General features: G+C 31.6%; 1 long non-coding RNA gene across 1 annotated transcript in view; it reads right to left on the reverse strand.

Annotated features, from left to right (window-relative positions):
- The window catches only part of LOC134266581 (uncharacterized), a 33,970-nt gene extending 24,678 nt beyond the window's left edge, over positions 1-9,292 (reverse strand). The window contains exon 1 of the long non-coding RNA XR_009992001.1: positions 9,217-9,292. This is a non-coding gene — a long non-coding RNA (uncharacterized LOC134266581). The remainder of the gene's footprint in view (positions 1-9,216) is intronic.
- Between the last annotated feature and the right edge of the window lie 10,506 nt (positions 9,293-19,798).

A 19,798-nucleotide genomic window follows, 5' to 3' on the forward strand; every position in this document is an offset into this window, starting at 1 on the left:
TTCTGTTTATGCAGGATGCTTAGTATATGTGTTATGAAATTGACTTTTTCCACTAAGGTCATCAACTAGTAAATGTGGGCATTTAAGTTAAAGTGGGCTATTATTGTCATCTCCCTCGGGAGATGACACATTAAGATTGTATGCCGGAAGCGAAGTCCTAGTGTAAGCCTCCATTAATCTTTCGAGAATCCTCGAGTTTTACAATATCTCAAGTGAGAATCTACACAAGGAGTTCCAAGTAGCATGTAAACTGGTTTCCTTTTAGAAGAACTAGCTTAGAAGTGTGTGATCTACTTTCGGTTTAGGCCTATTTGAAGAAAGCCAAGGAAAATTTAGAAAAGAAGTACGATGCTGATGAATATCTATAGTTTGGGTGTGTCGTATCTATATATATTGAATCTCAATACTGAGGCCACCCGAGGATCACCGACTGTCAGTTTGATGATGATGCGATTTTCTAAATATAGATTGAGCGCTAAAGAGGCCTTATTATTCAGAAAGAAAACAAGCTGCACAGAAATCATAGAGAGTCCGACACACATCGCCTGGGTGGTGGGGGTTCTTCAAAATATACATGTGCACTGTACATGTATGTTCTCAGACTCATGCATAGTCTTCTTGGTTATTACGTAAATGATGGTCAGAACTTAACAGAATTTCCTAACTAGGTCAGCGCGTGTGTAAAGATCCTCTGCGGCTTACGCGTGGATCCAAGAATTCACAGATAAACAGCATCAAATTTAAAACATTGATATAAGTAATCGCATTAACTGATATGGATTGATGGTGAAAATTATAATTTTTTGGTTCATTAGTCATTCTATAAAATTGCAGTCATTTTTTAAATATAATACAAGTCTGATTAAGCGATCGAATGTATAATTAAGTGAGTAAATAAAGAAACTTCAGAAATTAGAAGCACATATTATAAGCGGATACATTGATGTCAATAAGAAACATTGGAAGATTAAAGATCATGAAGAATCATTATGAGTATTTTCTTGCATGTCTAATTCTATTCTTTTTTAAGGAGTTTTCATGTTTATAATTAAAGAACTTGCAATTAATCATTTTCTTAATGCAGTTTTAATTGCATTAATGGCAACAAAGACATCAAATCATTTTCTCCTATATTATTGAAATGAGGCCAAAATTATAATTATACAGAATTGTTTAAGTTTAGTATGCAGAAAAAAGTTGACTCTCGTAAGTTCGGAGTTTCCAAATGAGGACTCTTTCCAGATAATTTGAAATACTTAATTTTGGTAGAGAGCATTTAAATGTTATTACTTGCCTAATTTTAAAAGCACGTGTGCGTTATTTCTTTGGATAAGCTAAGTGTGTATAAAACGAAGGTTTCATATTTTAAGACTTATATGCGCTTTGCAAGTTAATGACGTTGATCATGCTGATGGCAGTTTTCACTATCCTGTGCTTTATTTTGACAGTACCGTGTGCATGTGCTTATATTTTATAAAGCGTTTATTAACAGGTGGATCCAGAAGTCTTGAAAAGGGTAGGGTCCCAACGTCCCACCAAAAACTGAATTACCGGTATTAAATCTTATGGATATTTTAGACACAAAATTTTACAAAATACAAATGACATTCATAAAGTGACAAATAATTTCCATATGAAAGAGTTTTCTTTTAAAAAACATTATTTTAATTATTATCAATAGTTCAGTGTGAAATGCTTTCGGAACATATGAATCATGACATTATTCAGATACATGTAATTTAGGAAAATCGAATCTACAAATCTGTGCCCTAGCTCTTTTAACCCTGTATTGTTGTAATTGTTCACTTGAATTTGTAAGCAACTTTTGATTGCTTTAGGAGGTTTCTACATTTTATAAGATCTACTCAGATACAAGTTTTGTTAAGTTGTTTGTATGTTGTTTAACGTCCCTCTCGAAAAGTATTCACACATATGGAGAGGCCAACAATTTGCGGTTGAAAGCTGCAAATGTTGTCCTTTACTCGGCACTTAGGGTCATTGAGCGGTGAGGGAACATTTTCGTGCCAGCACCTACTGCGACACGGGATCTTGTTTTAGAAATACAGTCAAATCCGAAGGACCAGTCACCGATTCCCACAATGGAGTTCGAACCCGCGACGCAAGGATCTCTGCAACGCTCTAATTAAACACTGTGTCATGTGTGCGACCTCAGACACAAGTAGTGATCTGAACTCGGCGCTATCAATTACTGTTGAAGTGACCTGAACCTAATATCATAATGACATCTGATCCTCTCTGGAATAACTTGGAGGTTTATGTATGCTCCACTTCTAGTTTGTATTGTTTTATAAATGTTTGAGCTTGCATAAATACTGTTTGTTATCTCAATATATATATTTTTCAACGCCGAACATTATTATCACATGTATTTACGAATGCATGTATAGTGCATTATATTGAATTTCATTTAGAGACATCAGCATTAATCTGTGATCGTTATACAATGACAAATATGGAGAGACCGAACATTTTTCAAGCTCAAAGGTTTATTAAACTATACCAAATAGGAGCAGAGCAAACATGGACATCAGAGGTGAGATCAGTACCATGGAGGAGTAGGCATCCCCTGCCGACCGGTCAAACACTTCGTGTCTCTCTTGTAATGATGGGAAATAACGGAAAAATCCGTCGTCAATTCAGTGGGTAAATAATAGACTAACAATCAGATTGAAAAAAAAACGTCAGTCAGCATTTGACTCAATGATAAATTGTATTGGCTGACATGATTATTTTACCAACCATAGGCCTTACAAAATAACGACTTTAAACGAGACTGCTGATATTCTTGTTTCATCAACTTGCTTGTCAATAATTTACCTCGTTTTAGAAAGTGTACATGCTGTATCGAATCTATTGAGATATATAATAAACTCTAAATGCAGATGATGAAGGTGTATTGCTGCATAAGTAAGGGAAGATGACGATAAAAAGGTTAAAGTACATGTACATGTATCATAGAGCTTGGTTGTTAATTATTATTACCATCTTTTCAAGTAAAATATTTAAATAAGAAACAGATGTGTCAGAATCTGTGGTATCATTTATCACAAACACACTTGGATATATCGCATGGACATAAGAATGGAAATAATCATTTATATTTTAGAATGTATTTAAATGTCGAGTTTAAGTTCAAAGCAAGAGAGCATGTGAGAAATATGGCGGCCGACGGGAAATAACTCTTGTTAATCTTGGTCTACTAAAAACAAATATCTATTGATTGAATAAGACTACGAACACATCTAAGCAAGTACTTCTGAACTATCAGGAAAAATAATTGCTGCGGGATCATTACCAACCAGGGATTGATTGATCTGTGAATAACTGAAACCGTTAAAATGAGGCAGTTACATGTGCGCTTATATAATTATGTAAAAAAAATATGATAAAAATATGATAATCGTGCATAATGTTAATTCTTATCTTTTATTAATAAAGTCAAGAGGGTTACTTTTCAAACACCAGTTTCATAATTATAATATTTTGAAGATAAACTTGGTCAGTTCTATAAGTGCACATGTACGCATTTGCACTGTATCTTAAGACTATCTGTGAACTTTATGAATGTCTCCGATCACTTTGTTCAAAAATAAAGTTACCATAGTTCCAAACATAACAACTGTAAGATTATCCAAAGTAGCTTTTATGGTTCCATTTTTGCTTTTAAAAACTCTTTCCGGAAATGTTATTGAAGACTGTGCGGTATCGGCTTTAGATTCTGAAATATGAATTTCACTTTCATGTAAACAACTGAAGCAAATTCTAGTTGTTGGTGTCTTTGTGGATGAGATACTATTGATTACGGAAAATTGTGTCAAATTTGAATTCCTGTCATATGTCATGCAAAACTAACCACCAAATTTAAAAAAAAATATTTGAAAATTAGGTCCAAAATGAGGTCACGATGAAAGGGTAAAAATTAATAGGAAACTAATAATAAACATCTTATTACAGACAATACACAAATCATAAACAAAAGCCGTTTTTCTACATTTTAAAGGGAAAGTATTTTTTAAAAAGTAGATCGAACTTCTAGGTCAAGGTCATTGGGAAGAATTTTAAATATTTCTTCCAATTTTGAATGTAATCATTCTTAAAACTTTGATCACCAATTGTGGCCGAGCTCTTGTCATGAGTCATCACTTGAACAAACTTGAATCTATACTACCAGGGAATGCTTTCATAGAACAATGGCGTTGCAATTCTTAGGAAAAAGATTTCTAAAGATTTTTTTTTCTAAGTATTGCTACATGTATGTTATACATTGATACCCGAATATGGCCCCCGCCACCAAACCCACAGGGGTCATGAATTGAACAAACTTGAATCTACACCATCAGAGGATGCATCTTTATCACAATAAACAATCATGGCTTTGTTGCTCTTCAGAAGATTATCCTAAGTATTCCTATGTTAAAATTTGATACCAAATTGTGGCCCCACCCTTGCTCCGGGGGGTCATGATTTGAACAAACTTGAATTTATACAACTAGAAGATGCTTCCACTTGAATTTCCTCTTTTTTGGTATATTTGTTCTTGGGGGAATTTTCAAATATTTTATTAATATGTATTCCTATAAAATCCCCCTTTATACAGTTTTTAATTTCTGATGATTTTTAACAAGACGTTATTAAGATTTAATACTTACCTCGGCAAGTATCACTAACTAAGTATTAATTTGTACAGCATTTTGTGACTATGCCATCTTTAATTCTAAAACAAAACAGTAATTCAACTTATAATATCATTTATTAATTAAAATTAAATAATTATCTAAAAAAAATCATAATAAAAAGAGGAATTTAATTGCTCACACCTTTGATAGCAGGTTTCACTAGCAGCACTCCAGAAACATAAAAGTAGTAAATAAACAAAAACGATAAGGTAAAAAAGTCATTCTCAAACACTGTCAAATGCTAAAAAAAACTTTGAAAATGGGTTTATTTAAAACTCAGTATCTCTTAATTAGTTCAAAGACGATTTAAATCTAGAAATGTTTTTTAACAAATATTCAGGACAATATATTTAAAATCTTTACATAGAAGTTCTAATATTTCCTGTTGGTAACATAAGTTGATTGTACATGATTTAGTCTTATTGTGAATTTCTTTAAGCTTGAACAAAAACAATAGCAATTTAGATATCCGATTAAAAATCTTTAAAATTTTGAAAGAGTTGGAAAATTGGCTAACGTCAGAGTTCAGAATATACTAAGTCCTTTCTAAAGAGATGTTTGAATCAATTTTATTTTTTGATAAATTACAGCTATCCAAAACAAAAACATATTTTACTGGTTTATCAGAATTTTTTTACCAAGTTTTTTGACTTGAACAAAAAAAAACCAATACATTCCTAGAATTTATTTAGTTTACTTTTCTCTCCATATACTCTGGTATTTTTTCCAAATTAACGGCTCTTACATGTACGTCTTAAAGTACATCAGCATTAAGGACACCAGTTCTGAAAGGCACTTTAAGGAAAATAACAATTGTGAGGGAGGGACAAAAATCTGAATATGTATAAGCATTGAATTCTTATTTGTAGATTTCTTCTGTTCTATAACATCACCTTGCGTATCAACAACGCGTATGTAGTACTACATGTATAATATATTTCTGATGATACGCAAGGAATTGTCAAGAAAAGCAACACTCACGAAATTCATGTTGCTGAAATCTATGTAAATTTTAATGATCAACTGGCTTTTAGTGAATTATTATTCCCGCGAATTGACTAAGAAGAGCCATTTTTCTATAAAAATAAGTAATCCAAAAAATTAGGAATCTAGAGTAATAATACATATATAACCGACGACATTAAAAGTAAGATTCCATTGCTGAAAAATATACCAATTAAAAATTACAACACAAACGCATTAACCTATAGATGTTTGCTTTAGTATTAAACTCTGATCTTTGATAAAAATTACAAAACAATTAAAAATTGGCAAGAAAGAAGAAAGTTGCAAATAATTACAAAATTGGTTACCGAAATAGAAAAGAATTTGTTTCAAAGATAAGTAGTTATGGTAATGAAATCCTTTTCTGTATTTCAGAATGCATTCTTATCAATCTTTTTCTGGAATTCAACAAAATTCAACAAAACTAGCTCCCTTGTCACAGTAATCAATGAGCATTCTATTCTAAAAACGAATGAGTGACACGACGGAATTTTAGCTCTGTAGGATGAAGCTGAACAATAAACAATATAAATTTGGCTGCATTTCATTCCCGGAAACTTTTGTAATTATCAACACTTAATTTTCGACATTTTTTAGTTTTCATTTCTGACATTCTGTTTTTGGTTTTTCATTTCCGAAATTTTTCAGATAGTACCTTTAGTAACAGATTTGTAAGACTTTTTCTTTGAAAAATTTAAAGGAAGGAATCATAAATAAATCCTTGAATTAAATCCAATTTATGAGTTTTATAAATTTCTCAATGAAGCTGTGAATAATAATTTTCCCGAGGGCACATATGTAAGTGTTGTGAACTTACAACGGATAAAAATGGTTTGGTGATAACTAAGGTAGATTCTGGAAATGAAAAAAATTAAATGTCGGAAATGAAGTTTAAAAAATGTAAGAAATGCAAATGTAAGTATACAATATCCTGCACTCCTCCAATTGAAGTTTCAGTAGTAAACAGCTTGGTTTTGAATCTTTAAACTTCATGCTAAAAATGAAAAGCTTTAAGCCCAAATCACGAAAATAACCGGTAATCTCTCTGATTTGATATGAGCATATTGATAATTATTATTATATTGTCTACAAGGACCAGGTCTTCCAAAAACCTGTTTGTCATTTTAAACAAAAATAATGTCCTTAGTTTGTCCTTCTTGAAAGCAGAATAATTACACAAGAAAAACCTTCTACGTGGATTGATTGTATGCTCTTTAATGTCCTCCTCGAGAATTTTTCACCAATACGGAGATGCTCCTTTTACGTGGATCGGAAGAAAAGTACATTTATCTTGCTCTATTTCTTATATCGACATAGAAATATTTTATAAGTGGCATTGAAAGCAACAGAAACTTAAAAATATATACAAATCCATACTTATATTTTTGTCATCACTACCATTGATGTATATGTAGCATATTAACATTTTTTAAATACTTCAAAAAATTTCTGCTTAAACATCAGTGTCATCTGCATTTTCATGACGTTGTGGATCATCATTATTCATCAGTAGAGGTTGTAATAATATTTTGCGAAATTCCAGCACTTCCCGGCTCAGTATTACCAATAATACAGCAGTTACGAGAGTTCCGACGATAATTATAGCATAACTATAATTGGAAAGAGAAAGGGTTCTTTTAGATGGCTTTGAGCTTTGAATGTTTTCTTCAAAGTTCGCCGATTTCGCCGTTGACGTTTGAGAAGTGTTGAAACGCATAAATGTGCTCGTGATGGAACCTGAAATATGTATTTCTCTGTTAGCCTTAAAATATAGACACTGCATTTTTTCTGTACATATACAGGATTTTAAAAAAACTGAAATTTGATTATGACATTCTTCAAAGAATGGTTTGTTTGATGCAACAAAATATATTATTTATTTCAATCTAGCGATTAATACTTTTTTTTTTTACATGTATAATGAAAATATTATCACAGCACTGATGTGAACACAAGATAAAAAGTTTTATCAGTCCACTTTAAGTCCCCGGAGGAGCAAAAAGAAAAAGATTTACAAACGTGAAGGAAAAAATAAAAAAAAAAGAGGAAGAGGATCCAAATGATACAACAAACTGGATCTTACATTTAATGAGAGCTCTCTTTATGTACATGTATATTCCTGTCTTTATCTTAAGTAGTTTTACAGAAATTAAGTAATATATCTTAAGCATTTTAAACCGTGGGGGTTGACATACCTAAAACATCACAGGGTTTTATGTCAAGATAGTTAAGAACGAAATTATTACAGAAATGCCATGAAGTAACACCATTTTGGTTTAGTGTTTTAGAACATATAAAAGTCTCATTAAGTAAAGGAAATTCACAATCTAGTTCCTCTAATCTGTGCCAATATAAAACATATTTTTAATGATATCAAAGTGTACATTCCATCGTCCTAGCTCTGAACCATACATAATTATGAACATATGCTAGTATACTCAATGAAATATAAACTTTGTATGGACAGTTGATCGGATAAACAGGAAGATATATTTCATACAAAAATAATTACCACTGTTTGCTTTTTTTTTCATAGCGAGTGTAATTTTAAACATCTACTGTTAGAATTTCTGATAAAACTGAGAAAATTTTGTACGGACATACTTACTGATAAATAGGGATATTACATAAAACCCGTACAAAATGAAATCGTACAATATGGCATTATTAGGGTATTCAATGTATTATGACCATATTTTGCCTATGATAAATGAATGATTCGATTTTTATAACCATGATAGAATATTGATTACAGAAGATGTTATTACATAAACATGTTTGACCAAAGGAATTTACAAATTTGATTTGATTACTAGAGTCATGAAAAATAATTCGAATTTCCAACAAATCTCTTAGCGAAATATACACAAACTTTCTCTTTATTAAACTATGTGATAAAATGAATTATTTATCGTAGAAATTGTCTTCTGTTCATAAAGGACAGCTAACTCTTAACAAACTTTTAACGTGCAAAATAACCGTCTCTGTTATCAGTCTTGTGAATTTTGTTCATTTCCATTCTATTGTTATCTAGCAACACATTTAAACTAGTTTAAAATTATTCAGATTTGTTCAGAATACCTTCATTAAACATTGAATACCTTATAGAGAGTGCTAAATTTTCAAGCACCTGTAATTGGAAGTTGCTAAGAACACTGCGACGAAAATTTATAATAGAAAGACACACTTTCGGACAAAAACACGATGGTATAATGGAATACCGCTTCTTCTTCGGAATTTTTCTTGATCACCGAATATTGTTGAAGACCTTTACCTGATTTTTGCTTACAGTTCAACATAAGTTTACAGTCTGGACAAGAACAGGCAGCATCACATCCAGATCTTTTCGTCAATCCCTCACAAAATTGATAACAATAGCACTCAGGACATCCGGAAGGACACACTAAGAATCAGTATTATACCTTTCAATTAGTGATGCTTATAATTTTTTTTAATAAAGAGTTATTGAAAAAAAATCATTTGTTTAATTTTTTTTTTTAAATTTGTGACTCACCTTGACAACTATTGTTTATTAAGTAATAATTTTTACAGCATTTCCTAATTATTCCATTTTCATAGCTGGAAACAAAAAATGTAGTTATTTCTTTTCATCTGCAATTATTATAATAAATCTTATTAAATTCTCTACATAATAAAGGAATAAAAATTAATTTTTTTTCACCTGTCATAGCAAGTTTTATTTTCATCCGTCCGAAAACATGGAAGAAATATGATATGAATGAAAAGTAGAAGGTCTTCAAACTGCATATCAACAAGTCGAAATTTGCTGCAAATTGTGCGTTGAAAACTTTATTGGAAAGTCCGTGTATCAATATTCAAATGTACACCCAGATGTAAGCGGAAGATTTTCGGGACTTGATTGTTCAGTTTTGGCCAGTTTGGCATTTTTAAGTATATTCGAGTATATTGTAGAAGTTCATACTTGTATATAAAATTTACTCATTAAAAATTAACCTGCATCAGGATACAAATTTCCTGCAAATCTATTTAACAGTTTATTTGTTTACACATATGTAAAAAAAGAGGCCCATGGGCCTTATCGCTCACCTGAGTAGCTTTGACCATGCCGTTCTTTACCAAAATCCCCCTTGTTATACATATTGTGAACCAACCCTACCACATTGGTCATGATTTGGACGACAATTTTAATTCACACTACACACGGATGCTTTCACATAAGTTTCAGCTTTTCTGGCCCAGTAGTTCCAGTGAAGATTTTTGAAGTATTTTCTATATATTTCAATTTAAATCTTGTGTTTCCTATTGTGGCCTTGCCCTTCCCCCAGAGGTCATGATTTGAACAATTTAGAATCAACACTACCTCATGATGCTTCCACATGTTTCAGCTTTTCTGAAGTGGTTCTTGGGAAGAAGTTTTTTCAAAGTTTTTCCCTATATATTGCTTTCGGCTCAGGTCAGCTGAAAACTAAAAACAAAAATTGTTACATGACTACTTACGTAACTTTACTTTGTTGTGAAATAACTTTAAAAAAATCTCAGCAGCGCATTTTTTATCTGGATGACAATAGGGTAGAAATAGATAGTAATGAAATGTATAACCCTGTGACATGTATATTTGCCAGGTGATTTATTTTTTCAGAGACTCATTTTTGTTTTTACAAGCAAATTATGTATTTTTAAAAATATTTCCAATTTTATCCGAATTAGAATTTTTGTTATCCTTCTAGAGTTATTTGCTCAGAATTTGAATCCAGGATGGAGAACTTGTGATAATTGATTAGTAACTCATAAAGGATGGTTTTCTTGCGATAGCCTGTCCACTTCTCTAAAGAGAATAACGCAGGGTGTGAAATGGAAATCCATATTGGAACTCAACTTCGCCTCGCCAATACGGATTTCCATTTCACACCCTGTTTGACTCCGTACGTATTAGGTCACTAACTGACTGTGTATACATTGTAATAATTGATCTTCCTATACTGTTTTGAATCAAACATATGCACATGAGGAAATGCTGAGTGTCTCCTTCAAGAAACTGAATTTGTTTAGTTCTGTACATCTACATAAAAAATATCTTAGGGGAAAGATAAATGAATCTGATTTCTATCGAGGTACAACTTATTTTTCCTAATTATTTTGCAAATGTTTGTATATAATTCGGTTTCAGTTCAATTAAGAAAACTTATGGTTTTCTAAAGGTACTACAGCTGGCGTTTCCTTGTCAGAGAATCATCTTGGCTCAATGATTTGAAGGAAAAGTCTACTAATACAACATTTAATCTGCATCTGGTAGAAAAAAACCTAACGACTTGGGCATTTATTCGAAATTAGGAGACCATGGTGTAACCCTTGTTTTCATCGGCGGCCGCTTTAAACCTAAAACATTAACTTAAATGCAGACTTTTTCTTTGCCAAGCGCCTGGCATTTGCAAGTCTTTCGAAAGAGAACTTATTGACCAAGGTCACTTGAAACGATAGGCATTGAACGATATGAAACTCTCACTGCTCAATGGTCCTGTATACCGATTAAAGCTATTAATTTGTATATGATGACTTCTCTTTACGGGTGCAAAATTCTCCGAAAGGACTTAAAATAACAATTAACTGCACTTTATGAACGATAAGTAAATGTCTATATTTTTAAAGGAAGACTATCAAGAAAAATTCGTGAAATCAATGGTATTTACTTAAGGTACATAAGGTATTGTGAAAAGCAGATGAATAATTGAAAATAAAAATGAGGACCAATTTGAAAATATACAGGTAACTTAATTAACGTGCTACAATTTGATTTTTTAAAGAAAAAAAAACCCTCCAAAATGACTCTTTTCATGGGTAAATTTAATAAGAAAACAATGTCCCAAGCCGCCTTGTGGGTGGTGCGTGTGCTCTTTACAATCTAAAGGTGTATTTTGCTACTTAAAAAAAAAATATTGGAAATTGGAATTGGAAAATACGCAAACATTAACGCTTATAATGATGACGGAGAAAAGCAGTATAAATATTCTTATTGCAATGAATTGTTGTGATGCATAAAAGATTTTTATCTCTTACCGGTACATTGCTTCCATATTTTAGAAAAATACAAGGTCAAATTTGGATCGAAACTGTACCTTGTTTTTCTTTAAACTATTTACGATTTTAAGAGGTGTTGTTTCTATGAATTTGAAAAAATAATTTTATTTGATTCAGAGTTTTATACATGTAGTTTTGAATTTGATATAAGTGTGATTTACTGTGAATAACTTTTTTCCCCATTTTACTCAATAGCCTTTCATAGCTAGGATAAGCTGTGTTACAGTGAAAACATCTTAATGTACAAGTGGATGGAGTAAAATACTTGCATGTTATGAAAAATATTAAATAGAAAATGGACTAAAATTTAAGGTCATACTTATGACAAGGGGATCAATTTATTTAATTTTATATTTAAAATGTCACAAAATTAGTTGAGTTGAAGAGACCTTTGTGCAGATCTTTGTGCATTCAGCAGACATTTCATAATTAGACCAGGTTTTTTAAATCTTCATAAAGGATTGAATTTTTGAAATTTGATTTTAAGCACATTCTCATGATTAAATTTTGAAAATTAGATCATTGGCTGATAATAAGAGTACCTTATATTCATCACCGCTAATTAAGTGTGAACTTATGTACAAAAGTTTTTTTAAAGAGGTTTGCAGATATGTCAAGGTTCGAAAATAATGCCAACAAAATTGTGTAACACAAATCATTACAATGCCGTGGTAGTTTCTTTTTATATAAGAAAAAGTTAATGTAATCTTACGCCAGACAAAAATTAGACAAATATAACACTAACAGATGTTTAAGACCGAGAATACTTTAGAGGACTTTGATGATATTCTAAGATGAACGACAAAACACCAGAAACTAAATTAAAAAAAAGAATCATTTATATTAAGAGCCTGTCTACGAGAAAACCATGCAGATATATAGAAAAATGCTCTGGGAGGCACTCTCAAGAACAAACTAATTTTTATTATTAACTTAAAGGACGCCCATTGAGAGTCAGAAATATGTTGTTTATTTTTGCATCGGTTGTTTCTATTTTTAGCAACAGCCAATAATTCATTTTGGTCAATATGCAAGGGAAAATGCAAAAAAAGTTGGTGTAAAAATGACAATTTCAATATTTAAAAGTAAAACAGAAAAAAACAATATATAAATAAAAGGGCAACGTGTTCTCATAGAAATAAGTCGTAAAATTAAGTTGGAATCAATTTTTTTGAAAAATCCCTATATAGAAGGCTGTTCCGAGGGCACAAATATTGGCATGGTGCCAAGAAATGATAATGGTTCATTTTTTGTTAATATTCAGGGATACGTTTCTTAGAAAGTGACGCTTCTTTTTTCAGAATTTTGTGCATTTAAGAGTCTCTAGGATATTATCCCAACAATATGTAAAATCCACCATTGGACTCTCAAGGACAGAAAAGTTATATCGTAATGAAATTACCTCAAATTCAAATGATGGAAAAATTCATGATTTTATAAGTTTTACTATTAACAGTAATTTTAATGAATTTTGTGTAAAATATTTACAAATATAAACAATGCAAATTATTTTTAATTTTATAAAAGCTATAAATATTTTTTTCCTGCTTTTCCTGTGAAAAAAAAAACGTATTTTACTATTTATTTATATTTTGTTAGAATTATCTCCCCTGTTGTGCTCTTCTGTAGAGAAGGTAGATAATGATTATGTTTACGAAGTTTATAAACAGATGTCGGTCATCTAATCCTTTTAGGCATAAATTATGTGTGATTTGAAGAAAATTGTCCCTCCTGTGAATGTAATTTGTTACGTATATACTAGTGGCCTATGTATAAAATGCATAAACATTATGAAAACCATCGGGATCGATGTACGGTTCCGTTAATCTCAGCGAGATGTCGTAAGGACTAAAATATTTGGTCGGACGTCCACTACGACATCTCAGTCCACTGCCACACAAAGTGATTAGGGATTTTTTGCTCAGATTTCGACCGCTTGTTTCAATCAATATGGGCTGAAATGAATTATCTGCTCGCTTCAGCTTTTTCCTTTGAACATCCCTTTAAGTCTCTATCACAATAAAACTTTCCTTTCTTACCTTTAAAATGTTTAAATCCAACAAAATATAAAGTTGTTTATTTTTCCTATGTAATGTCCCATTCATTCAAACCTCCGATTTTGAAGAGTTCCAAAATAGTCTGTATTGAATAATTCGTACTATATTCATTCCTAAAGGAAATAGTAGTAGAACGAATAATTCTGAGCAGACTATTGTCTAAGATCAGGTCTGGTACAATCACTAGATTTAGCTATACACGTAGCTTGATTTACCTACTTAGTTAGCTTTTATTACCTACCTGAAGTAGCTTTATTTAGCTACCAAAGTAATTTATTTCTATTAAAAAAATACCTACGTAGCTAAATCTAGTGATTGTACTGGACCTGAATATATACCTAGCAAACCTGTCAAGAGAAATTTCAAGGTTGGTACTTGTACATGTAGCAATAAAAATATCTGTATAAATTCAACAATATTGCAAAAAATTCACATCTGCAGAATTACAAATAGCATAAGTAGCCTTTGTTGGGTGATGAAGAGGGAATGAAAAGTTGAATAGGTCCAGGGTTTTCAAAGACTACATGTTTACTAATAGGGTACATTAAGAATTGGATAAGTGGGTCTTCACTGTAAATTAAATCACCATTATTGCTTCATATGTGGGCTGCATGCTTATAAAGAATCTCATAAAACAAAATATTTTTATCAGATATTTATGAAATGTTATGAAGATGGCTACAGTTATGATTTTCGGCTTTTCATATATGATTAAAAGAAAAAGAGTTGTCAAATACTTGTGCAGACTTTTCAAATTAAAGATCACCATGTGTTCCTTGACAGGTTTGTGTTTAAAACATAACTAATATTATAAATATAAGTCTGGGAAATTATTCTTTGTAAAGAATATTTCCTTTCATTCTTATATTTCTCATGCAATTTCAGATTATTCAAATTTATTTCCCTTGTTTGGTGCAGGGCTTTTCAATAGGATTTTCAGCTGTGGGGCTATAAAGAATTACTACATAGGGTTTCCAATGTAGCTTTGTGAACAGAATCCAGAAATAAGAAGAGGAGAGACAATGCAGATGCAGCATTAGCATTACCAATTACTTACCACTGCTGAGAAAATGGTAAAGATATGTTATATTATTATACCTCTAGTCCTCTACTGTAATTACTCTGTATAAATTAATACCATAAAAAAAAATCTCTATTTCCCGGAGAAGTGACTATTGCCCTCAGCTGAAGACTACTCCCTGGAAAATCAGAGCTACTCCCTGGGACTACTCCCTCATGAATATTTATTAGTAATTTTAACCAATCAAAGTGTTCAGCTGCAGTGGGTGGAGCGTTAAGGAATCTCGAGTCTGTGACGTCATGTTATTATCAATGTAGCTATGACATCAAAACGTTTTGACGTGCAATGTCAAAATCAAACTTGAATTCTACCAAAATGAAGACAACGATGATTTTTCAAAATGTCAGTGAAAATACTTTTTAAAAAATAATTTAATTGTTTAAGAACATGATGCTTGACTTATCATGCAATGTGTTAAACCGCATGCATTTGTAATTATGCCTCTACATTTTTTTTTAAAATGTCTGAATATCTGGTTAAAAAAAATTTAAATCGCCTGTCATTGTTTCGGTATAATAAAAAAGTTATCTAATAGGAACTCGGGAAATAGCAAATTTATAGTTCCCCTCGGCAGAAAACTATTTCCTCTGGGTAATAGTTTCCTCCCTCGGGGAATCATAAATTTGCTATTTCCCTCATACCCATTTCATAACTGTATACTATAGTAGATGGATAGGAATTGCCTTGTCTGTCTGTCGATTTGCCACATGCATTTTTCCCTACTCTATTACTTTACTTCAGGGATATATGAAGCTCTTGTTTTCTTCAAAGATAGCCAGAAGAATTTATGAAGAATCTTACCCAAGTCATTTGATTGATAAATATAAATGTAGCATTATCATAAACATGACATTTATTTCACAAATCTTAGAATATTTCTAGTATGGTTTATTTCAATTTAATTAGAAAACTGTCCTTTTTCACAGGTACATGCTTTGAGTACTACTTTTGTGTATTTGGAGACACTCCAGTTGTTCTTTAAACCAGAAGTGGAAATTTCAGTGCTTGTTAAATTTTCTCCAGAAGTTATTGGATGCTACATTGGAAGAAAATGAGGTCATACTGAACAGAATAGTTTGGATACACCTTATAGATTTTGAAAGCTTGAGACCTCAAGATCAACCCAAATGGTGTACAAAACATGAAGAAAAAAAGACAGCTTATGTTTGATTGATTGATTGATTGTATATTGTTTAACGTCCCTCTTGAGAATTTTTCACTCATATGGAGACGTCACTGATGCCGGTGAAGGGCTTCAAATTTAGACCTATACTCGGCACTCAGGGCCATTGAGCAGTGAGGGTTCTTTATCGTGCCAATGCCTACCGTGACACGGGACCTACGTTTTTAAGGTCATATCCGAAAGACCCGTGACTTTCACTTCTAGTGCCGAGCGCTTGGCGAAGGAACAGTCACTACCTTTGTTTACGTCTTAGGTATGACGCGGCGCCGCGATCGAGAATCGAACCCGGGCCTCCCGATCACGAAGCGAACGCTCTACCACTAGGCTACCGTGACCGGTCAGCTTATGATTGAAGAAGCTTGTGTAGTAGCCAAAATTTCAGGGTATTTCATATATGTTAACTTATACAATTTTATTGGTACATGTACTTAAACATTGTTAATATCTTGATATTTAATAAGTATCAGGTTTCACTTGCAGGAATGCACAAAAATTCAGAGTAAATTTTAATTGTTTGTAATGTTAGAAAAGATAAAAGTTCAAGGTCAACAGTTCTTTAGTTTTACCAAATATATAAACACTATTATAAAGACTAATTTCCTGTATACAGGTATAGCAAATAATTCAGAATATGATTTGGGGAAACTGTGATTTTTTCTTTTAAATCTTACCTTAATTTAGAACCATGATGTATACTTAAGCAAGTAGATTTTTTTCAAGCATACAAAATTTCAAGGTCATTTTAATTTTGGAAGTGAACATAAAATATCAGGAAGCAGTCAAGCATTGTAATTTTTTTGTTGTTGGGTGTACTTAGTTATTGAGTAATATTCAAATTTTAATCTGCAATGAAATTAGAAATTATAAATGTTTTAATTTGTTGATTTTTAAAACTTCGTGTTCATTCATTTTGAGTTTGTTGCCATGACAATATGTCTGTCAAGAAAATGGCTCTGATATTCCTTTTTGTTCAGTTTGACCCTTGACCTTTGACATTGTGACCTGAAAATCTAAAGGGGTCCTCTACTTTTCAAGAAACCAGTGTACTGAATTTGATGTCTGTCAAGCAATGGGACTCAAGATTTTGAATGATTAAAATCTACATACTGGTACATACAACCCTTGACCTTTGACCTTGTGAACTCCAAATCAAAAGGGGCAATCTACTTATTAGTAGGTACCAGTGTACTATGTTTATTATCTATCAAGCAAATGTTTTTTTAAGATAAAAGAGAACACAATTGGTCTACTGATTGACAAACAGGTACTAAGCAGTATGTGAATATCACCCTGCTCAAAGAAAATGTAAAATAATACAATTCTGGTACCCTCCCCCCCATATTTACCCCATTTAACCCCCTAGGAAATAATTATTGAATGAAAACAAAAATATACAATATACTGGTATTTTTCAACAGCAAAATTTAAATTTTTGAAAATATCTAAATCAGCAAAATAACTCCTTGCTGAAGTTCAGGGATGAGAAAATTTGAAAATTCTCCCCCAAAAATGTCCAACTTTAAGTAAAAAATACAGCAAAATATTTGAGAGTCCAAAGACAGATTTTTTATATAATGTAGACAGACATGTTGACTAATAATTGGTATGAGATTGAGTTGATTCTAAGCGTCACTTTCTGAGTGATCGGTTTTTGAAAAGTGAATATTTTCACCAGTTTTCAAAAATCTGGAAATATGCCAGATTTGTGACCTTTTTGCACTTAAACGAGGGCACAGCTTGTGATTATGAAAAAATTTCCGAAACATGTGTATCTTGTTACTTTCAACCATATATGGATATTTTATATCACTATCAAGTAAAATGCTGAATTTTTAAATATAAAATCTTATAAAATTCCTGTTTTCACCCTGCGTAAGAACCAAGAATTCTATTTTTGTAACAGTGTCGATTTAACCCCTTAAGTGAGACCACATTGAAAAAAATTTTGTGGCAAAATATTTCATATTATGGAAGAAATTTACACACAAAACATGAAGTTGATCTGAGAACCTTGCTCCCATGACCTCTTGCATGGTTTTCTCGTAGACATGCTCTTAATGTTTATTGATTTTTTGTACAAAGTAATGTCAAAGAACAACATTCATATAAGTATTTTTGTCCAAGAATATTGAAGTGAGCATGTAGGCTCATGGGTCACTTTTAGGGAATAGTTTCCTAAAAAAATCAAAATTATCAAAGAATGGTAGTGTTCCTTTTTCTTTAAGGGAACATTAAGAGCAGTAACTGTCGTTACAAAAATTATATACACCAAAAGGCTTAGAAGACGTTTACTTAGAAGTTATAATCTGTTTATTATTTTGATCAGGGAATTTTATGTTACATAAGAGTATATTTTATTTCAATTTCAACAGACAAAAAAAAATTAAGAAAACCATGAATCTTGCTTGAGAAATCAATCAGGGATAATTTACTTACGCAATGTCAAAGAAGTTAATTCTTTATATCAATACATATTTAATAGATAACGGCAAGATATACACATACTATAATTCAAAGTGCTTAACGGTGATGTTCTTAATATCAATTATAAACAAAACACATGACTATCTGGGTAACGGTATGATGTTATAAAAACAGTAATTAATACTTTACGAATTGATCAATTACCCTGCAATCTCAATCTGGAGAGCTAAAATTATCTCCAAATTTTCTTATAAGATGTGTAAAAACACTAAATAAAAAAACTATGCAGCACTTTCCTTTCTAAAAGAAAAACAGAAAGGATTTTAAAGTAATTGCGCTCAAATTAACATGTATTTTATTTTTTCCAACTAACCCATAACGGATTTTCTAACCGATTAGCATCGTTTCAATCAATTAACCGATTAACAAGTTACAATTTGTCATCCCTAATTTCTAATATAATTTTCGTGTATCTTAATGAAAAACCCTTTCTGTTACCATGATTGTTTTTTTTTTTTTGAAAGTTGTATCATTATAATAGAAAAGGTAATAAATGCGAGACGTGATATTTTGGTTAAATCTACTCTTTTAGACAGGCAGTTGGCATACAGACACGCATTAAATTAGCTTTAAGAATTTCAAGGAGAGCTGGTAGTGGTAGTTAAAAGAAGAATATCATTACCTGAATTTCTTTATTATTTAAATTGTAAATATTGAAATAGAACATGCACAGTGTCAAAAAAAATTTCAGTTTTTAAAGTCAATGAGATCCGGCGTCCTCTGATACGACCCGAACTTTCTGACAGATGATTTACTAAGAACTCATCTCCTTATCTAATTAGTTGATATGGAACAAAAAACCTTACTCTGCATACTTTTTACACTTTTTCTCCTTCCTGTAGGTAAGTACTTTGCATATCTATAGTTTACATTATATTATTTTCTAGAAATATATTAAAGTTTCCTACAATTATGTTATACAATTCGAGGCACTTGTTTCCCTTCTGTAGTTTTAGGGGGTCTGTATTTACGAATGTTCGCAAACATTACTTCAATTTGTTTAATTCACTTTGATTCTACGCGCACAGGCACTCAGCTATTTATATTAAAGAATGGATTTTCTGATTGGAAGTATTCAAATATTTTTGAAGACAAGGTATTCAAATAAACTTTTAGAATTTCAATAGACATTTTCATGCAATTGATAGTTTCTATGGTACATTGCAATTGCTTTGTCAGCATTTAAAAAAAGCTTCCAAAGATGAAAAAAAAATAATTTTGATTCTAGGTCAAA

The sequence above is a fragment of the Saccostrea cucullata genome, unplaced genomic scaffold (genome assembly GCF_032062105.1).
Source record: "Saccostrea cucullata isolate Sc308-1 unplaced genomic scaffold, CSIRO_AGI_Scuc_v1 ctg1139, whole genome shotgun sequence".
Classification (NCBI taxonomy): Eukaryota; Metazoa; Mollusca; class Bivalvia; order Ostreida; family Ostreidae; genus Saccostrea; species Saccostrea cuccullata.